The sequence below is a fragment of the Mustelus asterias genome, chromosome 5 (assembly GCF_964213995.1).
Source record: "Mustelus asterias chromosome 5, sMusAst1.hap1.1, whole genome shotgun sequence".
In the NCBI taxonomy this organism is placed as follows: domain Eukaryota; kingdom Metazoa; phylum Chordata; class Chondrichthyes; order Carcharhiniformes; family Triakidae; genus Mustelus; species Mustelus asterias.
In genome coordinates this window covers 98,369,907-98,384,400 of record NC_135805.1, presented here as the reverse complement: position 1 = coordinate 98,384,400, position 14,494 = coordinate 98,369,907, and the positions used below count along the sequence as shown (strand labels likewise).

Genomic DNA, 14,494 nt, shown 5'->3' with positions numbered 1-14,494 from the left:
GGCTCCCCGCTCTCCCAGCACATCCATTTCCAAAGGCAACAGCAAGCCCAGACACACCTGCCATTAGCCTCTCCAATTGTCCCTCTTTATGCAGCAACCACCTCCAAAGCCCTTCCATGCCCGCTGGGCACTGCAGGGACTGGGGTGTATTATTGACCCCGATAATCGCATTTTAGTTTGATGTTTTAAGTTTCCTTTCTGTTTTGTCTTTTATTTTGGGCGGTTCCCCTTTCTTTTAAGGAGCTGCCCGTTTTGGTTTGTCCCTCAGTTAATTTGATTTTGTTTATTTGGTTGGTATCCACAAAGAAGTACCTGATGAGTCCTGGAGAGGGCGGCATGGAAAGGAGGTGTCAGGCAACATTAACCACCTCCAATGCCTCACTCCCCTAATTGGGTGCTAAACTTGCCTCCGGGCCATTTAGTGGTTGACAAAGTTGTATTGCATCACTGACCCTGACGTGGTATGAAGTCGGGACCCAGAAATATTCCAGACATCAGGCTCCCAAACCTGGAATGAAAATTCAGCCCATCGTATTTAAACCTGCTGATAAAGGCAGCACTGTTGTTGTTATTTTTACTTTCTCTACACACATCTTTTCTTTACTTGCCCTATTACCATCCTCTTTTGCCTTGCACTATCATTGTCTGTGTCATTTAATCACGCCTATCTTCCACCCCAGATCTTCTCTTTTGTTCTATCCTCTCCACACCACTTTCTCTGCCTCAGTACTTGCTTAAGACCTGTTACATTTTCCAGTTCCAATAAAAGATCATTGTGCTGAAATGCTAACTTTGTTCCTCTATCCACAGAGGCTGCCTGATCTGCTGAGGATATCCAACGCTTCCTGTTGATGTCTCAGGAATGGCGTATTGGCCTTGGAGAGGATACAGTTTAAATAGACCACAATAATGCCAGGAGATAAAGAGCTAAACTACGAGGACAGTTTGCATTGACTTAGCTTTTATTCCCTTGACTTCAGAAGTTTGGGGGAAAATCAAACTAGTGTATTTAAAATGATGAAGTGATTCAATGGGGTAGTTAATGATAAACTATTTCCTCAGATAGGGGAATGCAGAACAAGAGGACATAACCTTAAAATTGCAATTTGCCCATTTAAGGGTGAATTCAGGAAGTGTTTTCTCAGGCGATGGGTAGTGAAAATTTGGAAACGTTCACCCAAAGGGCAACAGATATTCTGTCAATTGAAATTTTCAGGACTGAGATTTTAAATTTTGTTAAATAAAGGAATCAAGGAATATAGAACAAAAGCTGGTTAATGGAGTTGAGACGAGAGTCAACCATGATCTAGTGTAACAAACCAGAAGGGCTGAATGACCTACTTCTTTTTAATATGTTGCAAAATTAAGTATCCTTATGTATGCATTACTTAGCTTCCTGGATTTTAGAAGGTTGCTGTACTTCTGTTTTACTGACATCACCTTGAGTGTTTCTATTCCAAACAAGAAGCCAGATATAAATAATGATCTTTGTGTAAAACCTTACATTGTAATTTCAGTGATAGTAGCAGTTAAGCCCAAAGCTTAGTAAAGAAATGAGACAAAGCAGAAACAGAGTCAGAGTACAATCCTTAACCATCTATGAGCAATAGATTATTGTAGTTAAGAAGGTAAATGAGAAACACAATGGGGTAAATTTTCAATTTGTCACTCAGATGTAAAACTGGAATTCCAGAACGGTCATGCAATAGAAATAAAAACCTTTCCTCCTCTGTAATGGAGGGTGATCCACAACATGAGTTTTATGTCCAGACACCAAATTGAAAATCCTCTCAATATGCCCCAGTATGCAAGTGATCAGGTATTCTTTTTTATTAAATATGTTGAAAATGAATTAGGCAGAACAGTTTATAAAATGGTTCACTATAAAGAAAGACTTGCATTTATAAAGCTCGTCAAGTGAAACATCAGTGCTGGGACTGCAACACTTCTCTTGTTTGAGTGTTCAGTGTCAGCAACAGCATCAAGAACTGCAAACTAAAATTCCCTCTACATTGCCTCAACAGTATGCCTTAATGCGAATCTCAGATAACAAATTTAGTGCATCAGTGAAAATTCTTCCATTTTTCACATCAGTTATCCTCACAGTGATTAGTTCTGAACTGTGAGCAGTTTTATGTATGGCCTGGGTAACTCCGCAACTGACACTCCCAATCAATTCCCTTCCCTCCCCCACCCACCCCCGCCAACTACTGAACTAACCCCCCCCAACCACTCGACTACTCCCACGACCAATCAACTACCCCTCCCCGCGCAAGACTACACCTGACTACTCCATAGCCTCGACCACTCAACTATCTACCAACGTCCCAGCTACCTCTGATCATCCAGTTACTCCCCAACCACCACCCCAACCTGACTTAACTAACCCTGAACCCAATTACTCCCTGACCACCTGACTATCCCCCTGACCACCCAATTACTCCCCTCAGCCTAACCCAACCATCTAACTAGCCCCTAACCCAACTACCCACATACCCAACTCATCCACCTACCGACTCACTCACCCAAAAACCTCATCCACCTATGGACTCATCCATCCACATACCCTAACCATAACACACATTAAATACAAGAATATGGCAATTAGTGCTTTTTAAAAAAAGGCCTTTCTTCTCATTCCCCCAATTCTACTCTATTCACTGGAATTAGAGGGGAGAAGCTGCACTATCCATTTCAACTGCTGTGGTCCCTGAGGTGTAGATGTTAGGGAGGGAATTCCGAGATTTTGACCCAGCAACAATGAAGGACCGACGATATATTTCCAAGTCAAGATGGAGAGTGTCATTACCATTGCTGAATCCTCCACTATCATCATATTTGGAGTTATCATTGACCAGAAACTGAACTGGACTAGCCATGTACTGTGGCTACAAGAGCAGGTCAAAAGCTAGGAATCCTACAGCAGGTAACTCACCTACTGATTCCTCAAATCCTGTCCACCATCTCCAAGGCACTAATCAAGAATGTGATGGACTACTCTCCACTTGCGTGAATGAGTGCAGCTCCAACAACACTCAAGAAGCTCAACACTGTCCAGGACAAAGCAGCCCACTTGATTGCTATTCCTTCTACAAACATTCAGTCCCTCCACCTCCAATGATCAGTGGCAGCCGTATGTACCATCTGCGAGATGCACTGCAGAAACTCAGGTGCTGAGGCAGCACCTTCCAAACCCATGGCCACTAGAAGGACAAGGGTAGCAGTTACATGGGAACACCACTACCTGGAGGTTGCCTTCCAAGTCACTCTCCATCTTGACTTGGAAATATATCGTTGTTCCTTCATTGTTACTGGGTCAAAATCTTGGAGTTCCCTCCCTAACACCTACACCTCAGGGACCACAGCAGTTCAAGAAGGAAGCTCACCACCACCTTCTCAAAAGCAGCCAGGGATGGGCAATAAATGCTGGCCTAGCCAACGATGCCCAGATCCCATAAATGAATTTAAAAAAAGAGAAACTGGAAGAAATATGCAATAGAAGGAGTTGGGAAATTCTTTGTGGACAGAGGCAATATGAACATCATTACCACTGACCGGAAGATCCAGGCCAAAATATTTAATGGAATTCATGTTATTACAAATGCTGCTTAACCAGAATACGAGTTCGGGAACTGTTTCCAATGACAACTTAGATAAGAAGAGAGTATACATTTCTTTTCTATAGGATTCCCAGAATGCTTACTGTTTGTAACATGAAGATAATTTTAAGAATTTGTATTCCTGACACAGAACTTTTTTTCTGCTGGCAATGCACATTAGGAATTTTTAGTATAATACCCAAAGTTTTAACTTGCAGTTTCTGTGGATGCATCTCAGTGACGATTGTAAGTTCATAAATGTACACCATTTATATATATACATAAATATATAGCAATGGGAAATGTATTGAACTTACAAACAATTATCTTAGAAACAAGAATAGAATTTAACAATATCTAACTGCAGTGCTGTTGAACATCAGGGCATGTTTTTAACAGGATTCCACAATCCAATTTTCCCAAAATGGAGCTTTGCTCATAAGAGATTTCCTGTGATCCAAATGGCAAATGTCGCTCCCTCCTGGAGATGCCGGATTGTGGAATCATGCCATAAATTATCTTAAGTTAGCAACTACAGAAGCAATTGCTCTGATTTTGCAGTGACTATAACAACCTTATTCATCAGTTAGCTTGGAGGGGTAATTTTACAACATCATGCCTCTTACTGGCAGTACTAATTAGTAATTTAGGTTCATGTTACATATGCTTTTCTGGCCATTTAAATGAGGAAATGTTTGTTCATTGTATTTTCTTTATTTCTAGCTCATGAGTAAAGTTGTTAGGCAATGGCAAACTGACATAGGGAGTGAAATTATAGTTCTACGATTGTTATCTCATGAGCTGAATCATAAATTCCTAGTTTAAGTAGGAGTTACAATGCATATATCTCTGTGAGCAGGTACTGCATGACATTTTACAGTTTAGATAAAGGTTACAAATGACTCATTCTGAGTGAGCTGTATTTCGACCATACTTGATGTGCATGTTTTTAAAAGGATTGCTCACACTTTTTTAAACAACTACGTTATATAAGTAAGAAGTATTCCATCAATCCTGTTCTGTACAATCTGATGATTTATCAACTAACAGGTCCAATTGCAGGATTTACTGAGATCTTTACTGGGAATCCTGGGTGAGAAGGAGTTTCCAGGTATTATGTGTTTATGGTCCTTAACAGAGCAATGACTTGTGTAAGCCCAGTTGATGAACATTTTCCGGTCAGCAGCAGTGTGATACCAGTATCGTGGGAGGTTAAGCTACCCCCAGTTGTCGCTGGTACAAAATGCTGAAATCTCCTCCCTAACAGCACTGTACATGCACAGACACCTCAGGGACTAAAGCAGTTCAAGAAGGCAGCTCACCACCAACTTCTGAAGGGCAACTAGGAATGGGCAATAAATGGCCTAGCCAGCGACACCCACATCCCATAAGTGAAATTTTAAAAATTGGAGCTTGTCCATGGCAAATTATAATTTAGTACGTCAAAAAGCAGGTATAAAGATTCTGACCCTCTATAATATATAATATGCCTACTGACTCGATGTGTTGATTAGAAAGCTGTAGATGTGAAATGAAAGGCAAGTTTTTGAACACCAAGGGTGGGATTTTGGCCATTGAGGGGGATAGCTTGAATCAGGAAATTTCCGAACTTCTCAAGCCTGCCTCGGTAAAACGTACCCCAAATTGTATGATTTTCACTCTGGGTGTACAACTGTGGAATAGAGCCGGGCCCACCAATCAAGCAGATCATAGGCAGCCATGGGGACAGGCAAGTACTAACAAGGACTACCTCAGTACCCTGGGACTTCATTTTAGGTGTTGTCAGGTCCTCTATTCATCACCCCTCATCCCCACTCTATAGCCCCTCATACCCTCCCAGCTATGCCAAATTATGTCCCTATTCACCCCTCATGGCCTTTCATACCCTCCGTGCCAATTCAATGTAAACTCATGCCTCCAAACATTTCCTTTGCAACTGCTTGCAACTGTTTTCAGCTGAAACTAAAGAACAAAAGAAAATGGCCTGCCATCCCACAGGGCCTCTCTAGTTGCCAATCGACAACATTTGCCTTTCATGCCGAAGCTCTCTCTATCACAATAGAATCTCAGCTGGAACTAACCCCCACACAGACAAACAAAATGAAATCTAACTACAGGTTTATTTCCAGGCACAGAAACATTGGGCGGGAATTTATGGCCTCGCTCGACCCCAAGACCAGAAAATCCTGTCCAAGGTCAATGGACATTTCCATTGTCCATCCCTTGCCTGCTCCGATTTCATGGCAGGCAGGGCGGTAGAATTCCAATGATTAAATTAAACCTACCTGAAACTATACCTTATTTCTAATATTTACCCATCCAAATGTAAATCCCTTAAAACTTTCCTAACACTAGCTCAAAGGGAAGAATTTTCCCATCCTGCCCACCATGGCAATCATAGCGGGTGGGAGGAGCAGACCATGCAAAGGTCTGTTGACCTTGAGTAGGATTTTCCGGTCTTGGGGCGAGTGTGGATGGACAACCCCACCCAAATGCCAGAATTTTACTGCCTCACCCGCCCGAGGCTCATAAGATCCCGCCCGAGGCCAACGGAGAATGCCATTCTGCGAGCCTCAATCGGGGCGGGCGTGCCGGCGGTAACATTCCAGCTAAAGTGTTTTTCCTGTTTGTGAGGCAGTGTCCTGGTAGCTGAATGGGAATTGTTAGGCCAGGAATGCAGTCCCCAGCAGATCTTTGAGGATGCACTTCTCTTCAGAAATAGCTACTAGTTCAGAATCATCTCCAACACTCAAACAATTTGGTTGAGGGAGGAAAATGGTTTCATCCTATTATGACAAACAAAGAAAATCATTATTTTCAACTGCCATGCCATGAGCAACATCAGTGGGCGTTCATGGGAATTTGAATTGCAAAGAACTCCACAGAAACTGCTAGTGCATCTCATTGGATTTATGAATTCTGAAGTGGTGGTTGAGGCCAAAGCATTAGCAAAGCAAAAGTAGCAAGGGAAGTCAGGGAAAGACTAAGAAAACAAAATAGTTTTGCATTAAATATAATTTGTATTTGCAATATGTAGCAAAATCCCTAAGCAGTCTAAGCAGCACAGAAAACTATGGCTGCTTTAACTTTACTTCAGATTTTAAAAATCAGAAACTAATTCAAGAAATGGATGTGAATATAGGTGATACATTTTAGATTCTGAATTGATGATGGCGTAACTCAACAGCCACTAGCACATATCAGAAAATTGGGAACATCTTCAGAGTTAAGACAACGGAGGATAAGTTCAAACCATTTAAAAACTAAGTTAGAACTGATGGGAGGAAGTTGCCCCTTTTTTAAAGCAAAAGTTTGATTAAAGATGGAATGGATTTTCATTCAGGAGAGTGGGACTAAATTACGGAATCCTATTACATTGCATCTCTCTGAGATATCCTTGCTCCTCTAATTCTGGCCTCTTGTGCATCCCCGATTTTAATTGCTCCACCCCTGGTGGCCATGCATTCAGTTGTTTCGGCCCCAAGTTCCAAAATTCCCTCTGCTACTTCTCTCCCACAATACATTTTCTCCTTTTAGACACTTCTTGAAAACCTCCCGCTTTGCCAAGCTTTTGGCCATCTGACCTAATATCTTGCTGCACACCTTGACGTCATATTTAATATTATAATGTGCCTGTGAAGCACTCTGGAATGATTCATTATGTGAAGGGTGCTATACAAGTTGTTGTTGTAGATTTGCAGTATTCAGTTGAGACATGTTAATGATGTGTTACTGTAATTCCAAACCCAAGACATTTTTCTGTTTGTAATAACAATGTTGCTACCCCAGAGAGTGGTAACAAACATAACATTCAGGAATGATAACATGTTAAAAAAAGATGGTGTGACATCTAATTTTGGGAAACCTGAGACGTGAATGAAGTGAATATTATGAAAAGTTACACAAGTAACGACTATGGTTAGGCATCTATCATGTGAAAAGGACAAAGCTAACATTAGAGATAAGCTGGAATTTGCCACATCAGCAAAAATGAAAGATTTGCATTTATACAATGCTTTTAAGGACCACCAGCCATCTCAAAGCACTTTACAACCAATTAAGTACTATTGATGTCTAGTCATTGTTGTAATGTAGGAAATGTAGGAAATATTTAATGCTCAACAAACTCCCAGAAAAAGCAATGTGATAATTACCAGATTATTTTTTTTGTGATATTGACTGAGAGATAAATGTTGGTCAGAACACCAGGAATAACTCCACAGCTCTTCTTTGAAATCGTGCAGGGAATATTTTACTTCTACCTGAGCAGGTAGTTAGCATCTTGGTTTGTCTCATCAGAAAGACGGAGCAGACCTTCCAAGCACAGTATCAAGCACATTTATGCTGTACCCTTTCAACGTCCTTCACATAAAGTGGAGCGCAAAACGATATATAAACAAATCTTCTAAACAAATCCGCAGAGATGGATGGTTATTTATGTTGAGAGTACTACAAGAAACAAGGGAGAACAAGGCTCGAGGAACAGCATATCATTTTTCGAGGAGTTCTTTACAGCTTTCCAAGGCAGCAATTTCAGATTATAAGCACTGCACCAATTTTTCAGTCAGTAGATGCTGGTAATGATTCTGCTGTTGACATTAAAAACTCTCTATATCCATCCTTTGTTTCTTTCTTTGTCATGTTACCACCGGCTTTTCACCTTTTCATTCCATATGTCATTTAAACCACTGCCTTGTCACAATTACTTCTCTCTCTTTCCTTCTCTCTTCCCCTCACACCCTTACTCTGCCTCTACACTTGCTTATGACCTGGTACATCTGGCTCCTGTCATGACTGGTCCTAGTTATGAAAGAATGATTTTCATTTATATAGACCATAGTTTGAGGATGTTAAAAGGATACAGCACAAAATTTGCTAGGTCTTGAGCTTGGAAGGTCTGCTCCATCTTTCGGATGAGACATTAAAAGGTGCTGGCTACCTGCTCAGGTGATCATTTTCCAGCATTCTATAGACTCTGGAAGAGTTTCAGTGGATTGGAGGGTAGCTAATGTAACCCCACTTTTTTAAAAAAAGGAGGGAGAGAAAATGGGGAATTATGGACCGGTTAGCCTGACATCGGTGGTGGGGAAAATGCTGGAGTCAATTATTAAGGATGTAATAACTGAGCATTTGGAAAGCGGTGACAGGATTGGTTCAATCAGCATGAATCATGCTTGACAAATCATCTGGAATGTTTTGAGGATGTGACCAGTAGAGTAGACAAGGGTGAAGTGATATTGTGTATCTGGACTTTCAAAAAGCTTTTGACAAGGTCCCACACAAGAGATTAGTGAGCAAAATTAAAGCTCACAGTATTGGGGGTAAAGTATTGAAGTGGATAGAGAACTGGTTGGCAGACAGGAAGCAGACAGTAGGAATAAATGGGTCCTTTTCAGAGTGGCAGGCAGTGACTAGTGCTGTACCGCAGGATACAGTGCTAGCACTCCAGCTATTCACAATATACATTAATGATTTGGACGAAGGAATTGGATGCAATATCTCCAAATTTGCAGACGACACTAAGCTGGGTGGCAGTGTGTGTTGTGAGGAGGATGCTAAGAGACTGCAGGGTGACTTGGACAGCCTGACTCAGTGGGCAAATACTTGGCAAATGCAATATAATGTGGATGAATATGAGGATATCCATTTTGGTGGCAAAAACAGGAAGGAAGATTATTATATGAATGGTGGCAGTTTAGGAAAAGGGGAAGTGTAACATGACCTGGGTGTCATAGTGGAACAGTTGCTGAAGGTTGGCATGCAGGTACAGCAGACGGTGAGGAAAGCTAATGACCTGCTAGCCTTCAGAGCAAGAGGATTTGAGTATAGGAGTAAGGATGTCTTGCTGCAGTTATACAGGGCTTTGGTGAGGCCACACCTTGAGTATTGTGTGCAGTTTTGGCCTCCTAATCTGAGGAAGGACATTCTTGCTATAGAGGGAGTCCAGCGAAAGTTCACCAGACTGATTCCTGGAATGGCAGGATTGACATATGAAGAGAGACTGGATCGACTGGGATTGAACTCACTGGAATCTCAGAGGGATCTCAGAAACATCTAAAATCCTGATGGGACTGAACAGGCTGGTGCAGGTAGAATGTTCCCGATGTTGGGGAAGTGCAGAACTAGGGATAACAGTCTAAGAATAAGGGGAAAGCCATTCAGGACTGAGATGAGGAAGAACTTATTCAGAGAGTTCTCTACCACAGAAAGCTGTTTGGGGCCAGTTTATTAGATATGTTCAAGAGGGAGATGGATATGGCCCTTGTGGCTAAAGGGATCAAGGAGAGAAAGTGGAAGTGGGATACTGAAGGTGCATGATCAACCATGATCATATTGAATGGTGGTGCAGACTCGAAGGGCCAAATGGCTGATTCCTGTACCTATTTCTATGTTTCCCCTTCCCCTCACTCCCTGCAGTCTCATTCAAACTCCCAAGGTCCAAGATAGACACAACCAAGGATAACTCTGGCTGCTTACCTCAATCCTGCAGCTTTGTCTATGCCACAGTGCAAAGCTCCCTTGGTACTGCATTGGACAGTAAGAAGTTTAACAACACCAGGTTAAATCACCTGGTGTTGTTAAACTTCTTACTGTGTTTACCCCAGTCCAACGCCGGCATCTCCACATCACTGCATTGGACAGCCAGCTTGATTTTTCTGTTCAAGCCCTTCGTTTACATCCCAGATTTCCTTAAATTAGATGCTATACCACCATTTTATTGAACATGCTGTAATATTTGTCACCAAAACATAGTTATTACAAACAGAAAAATGTCTTAGGTTTGGAATTACAGTAACATATCATTGACATGTCTCATCTGAACATTGCAATTCTACAACACCAACTTACGAAGTGCCTTTCACATAAATGAAACATCCCAAGGTGCTTCACAGGAATATTATAAAACAAAGTATGACAACCAGGCACATAAGGAGAGTGTCAGATGACCAAAAGCTTAGTGAAAAACGTAGGTTTTAAGAAGCATCTTAAAGAAAAGTGAGATAGAGCAAGGTGGAGAAACGTAGGAGGGCATTCTAGAGCTTGGGGTCTAGGCAGCTGAAGGCACGACCACCATCAGCAGAATGATTTCCACCCAAAGTAAGCTAGTTTGTCCTGAGACGCAGAGAGCATGTGAAGGCACAAATTATTTCAATGGAAGTAGGTGTACCCAAAATGGGGACAAGTGTTCTTCACTTGCAAGATTCAGGACCGGACAATCCCTCAGAAATGAGGACGTTCCCAGTTTCTACTGATGTTCCATTTTAAGGTGTACAAGACCAGTTTGGACCAGTATTAGATTTTCCTGCTTTATTTTCGGTCTGGGAATTGCCGGGAGATCACAGTGTATAGTGCATGCAAGCAGCAATATTATTTTACTATTCAAAGTTTTCTTCGTTTCTTTCTTGTAGGTAAGTTATTTTCATTAGTTGTGCCCCTTTCTGCAATGTGTAAGAGGAAACAGGAGCTGCGGGGTATTAATGGCCATTAACTACACACACTAACTCCCCTCCCCCTTCGATTCCGCATGCCACTCTGACCGCGCATGCGTGGTCAGGGGGGCGCCGCCCGGCCGACCGGAAGCGCCGCCGTTGCCGGGGCAGTGCTTCCGGTGAGGATACCGCGCAGGCGCAGGCGGCTCGTCTTCGGGGAGGGGGTGAGTGCAGTATTAATACACAAAGTGAGGCTGCTGTTGCTGGGAGTCTCTGAAACAGAACAAACAGGTCCATCTGCTCAGAGATAAAATACTGCTCCTTCATATCTATCTCCTGTGGGCACCATCTGCCCTCCCGGTGGGTATAGAGGATCCCACTGCACTAGCTATTTTTGACCTGTAGGTCACCTCCCCAGCATTTATCCCCCCCAAACATTGTCTGGTCGTTTATCTCATTGTTGCCTGTGACTCCTTGCTGTTCCCTCTGCCACAATAACAATGAGTTTACTTCCATTTTGGCTTCAGAATGTTTTGGGACTTCATGAAGTATTTAGAATGCTTCATAAATGCAAGTTATTCATTAGGCTTGGGGCTAGGCATCCTCAACAATTTTTCAGCCTCTTCCATTGGTTCAGTGCTACTTCATTTCAGGTCACTGCTGCTGAACTTTAAGAGGGCAGTTTGTCTCTGTGATTTGTAAGTGCGTTGTTGGAGGAAATTCCCTCTTTAAAAGCAGTGGAGTGATTGTGGAGGTAGCTTTTCAGGAACTTATAGCATAGATGTTATATTTAAAAAGAGTGCCAGCAGGGGAATAGTTCTGTTTCTATCGATGTCCCATCTGAGTTTAAGTTTGTTCTAAAGTATTTAGTTATATTAATCATTTAAAACAAACTATGATTGTTTTTATTGTATTAGGTTAATTTATGTAGCATTCATGGCAGTATATTCAGTTTTATTTAAAGAGCATTATTTAAAGAACGTCCCAAGGTGATTCACAAGAAAGTTATCAAACAGAATTTGACACTGAGCCACTTAGAGTTATTACGACAGATGACCAAAAGCTTGGTTAAAGAGCTTAGTTTTAAGGAGTATCTTAATGGAGGACAGAGACATAGAAAGGTGAACGGTTCAGGGAGGGAATTCCTGAGTTTAGGGCCCAGGCTGCTAAAGGCATGGTCACTAATGGTGGACCAAGTAAAATCAAGAAAATGCAGAAGGCTAGAACTGGATGAGTGAGGGTTGTAGGGTGAAGGCGATTGCAGAGATAAGGAAAGGAAAGAACAATAACAATGTTGGGAAGTTAAAAATCAAGGTATTGTTTACTTAGAGCTAATGTAGGTTAACAAGCACAGGTGGTGGATGAACAGGCATTGGTGAGAGTTTAGATGCTGCAGCAGAGTTTTGAACGAGCTCAATTTAATGGAAAGTGGAAGATGAAAGGCTGGACAGGAAAGCATTGAAATTGTCAAGTGTTAATGGAACAAAAACTGGTTTCAGTGGCAGGTGAGTTGAGGCAAGGACAGAATTGGATAATACTAAGGTGGAATTTGGCAGTCTTGGTAATGGAGAGGATATGTATTTCGAAACGCATCTCAAATTGTGAATGGTCTGGTCAGCCATTGACAGTTGCCAGGAACAGGGACGGAGTCACTAACTGGGGAATAGAGTTTGTAGCAGGGACCATAGACGATGGCTTTGGCGGCCTCAAGTCTAGTTGGAAGAAATCTCTGCTCATCCAGTACTGGGTTTGGACAAGTTGTTTAAGTAGTGGTGATGTCCCATGTGAGAAGGAATGCAATATTATTGCTAAAACACAATGAATGAAAGATTGTAGCTACAGAAGTTGTTTGCTGTTCAAATAAAAATATTTCTTTTTATAGATAAATTATTCAGTTCGATTATGAACATTAGTACTTTGGTTATGGTATTAGGCTTTAGGTTGTGAATTGAAATTCCATCAAGGTAAATTGTGAGGTTGAATTAAAAAATATATATTTTTGTGGGTTGTATCAGAATGACCATGAAAGCTGCATTATTATCTTTAAAAAAAAAACTGTTTTACTAAACTCTTTGAGAGGAACCTGCCATCCCTACCTGATGGTGAATAGGTGATCCAGTTTCAGCCTACATGCTCTCATAAAGCCTAAGGATAGACAATGAATGCTGTCTTACCATTCCAATAACTTAAAAAAAAAAGAATTATTAAAGTGCTGCTGTCTGAACCACGTTTTCAGAGATACCATTTTACCAATGAGGTTTTTTAAAAAAATCTTTAATTGAAGGTCTTTATTCTTTGGTCTTTTGAGGTCTTTATTTAAGGGCCCTGACCTGACTATTAAGGTGGGGATATAAAAGATTCTACAATACGATATCAAACAACAAGAATTTCTCCTATTTTGTAATCCAATTCCTCATGCTAGATTAACTTGTCGTTCATCTCTTTGATGTTTTATGGCAGATGCTGTGTGCTGAACGAGATGTGTCCTTTGCTGCAGTGACTGGATTTTAAAAGTAAGGAATGCAAAATGCTTTGGCTATCTCAAGGATGTGGTAACATGCCCTAAGGCAGGCCCTTGGCCCATTGTCTGCTAATGCTTCATCCTGAGCTGATTTTCTTGGCTGTCTTTGTCAGTGGTGCTTTGCCATTCTATACTCAGGCAGGGTGAGGAGACAGATCCCATGCCTGTCTAAGCCAGAATGTGAATGAAATTCATGCTGTTGATGCTCTACTGAACCCGACACTAACTATCTAGCCCACTAAGTTAACGGGCAACTTCCCAAGTAAATGCAGGAGGTGTAACACCTGGCCCTTTATCTCTTCTGTCCTTGCTGTCCAAGGCACCAAATACACCTTCCAAGTGAGGCAGTGATTTGTGTGTACTTCTTTCACTCTCGCCTACTACTCACAATGCATTTTTTTTCACTGGGGAGATCAGATGCAGATTGGGGGACTGCTTTGCGGAACTTCTCTGTTCAGTCTTCGAGCTGGTGGCCCATCGTTTTAATTCTGCGCCTTGCTCTCATGATGACATCTCTGTCCTCGGCCTACTGCACTGATCCAGTAAAGCTCAAAGTAAGCTTGACAAATGGTATCTCATTAGTTAGGTACTTTAGTGCCTAACTAATGAGATACCATTTAAGACTGAGCTAAGGAGGAATTTCTTCTGCGTGTTGAGAGTCTTTGGGACTCTTTGCTCGAGAGAGCTGTGGGGACACAATCGTATATGTTTAAGGCTGAGATAGATTTTTGATCAGTAAGGGAATCAAGAGTTACGGGGAAAGGGCAGGAAAGTGGATGTAGGGGATTGTTGGATCAGCCATGATCCTACTGAATGGTGGAGCAGGCTCGAGGGATCAGTTGGCCTACTCCTGTTCCAATTTCTTATGGTCTCATGAGGGATTCTAGCCTTCACCTTCAAGGATCTAATCTGGGATTTCTCTCCAGAAGCTGCTCTAACTCGGA

At 41.8% G+C, this 14,494-nt stretch overlaps 1 protein-coding gene across 2 annotated transcripts in view; it reads left to right on the top strand.

Moving 5' to 3' along the window:
- Nucleotides 1-11,187: 11,187 nt before the first annotated feature.
- wdcp (WD repeat and coiled coil containing) overlaps nt 11,188-14,494 on the top strand; it is a 29,790-nt gene continuing 26,483 nt past the window's right edge. For both annotated transcript variants that reach the window (XR_013497780.1, XM_078213084.1), the window contains exons 1-2: nt 11,188-11,253; nt 13,490-13,542. The gene's annotated coding sequence lies outside the window, so the exon portion shown is untranslated. The remainder of the gene's footprint in view (nt 11,254-13,489; nt 13,543-14,494) is intronic.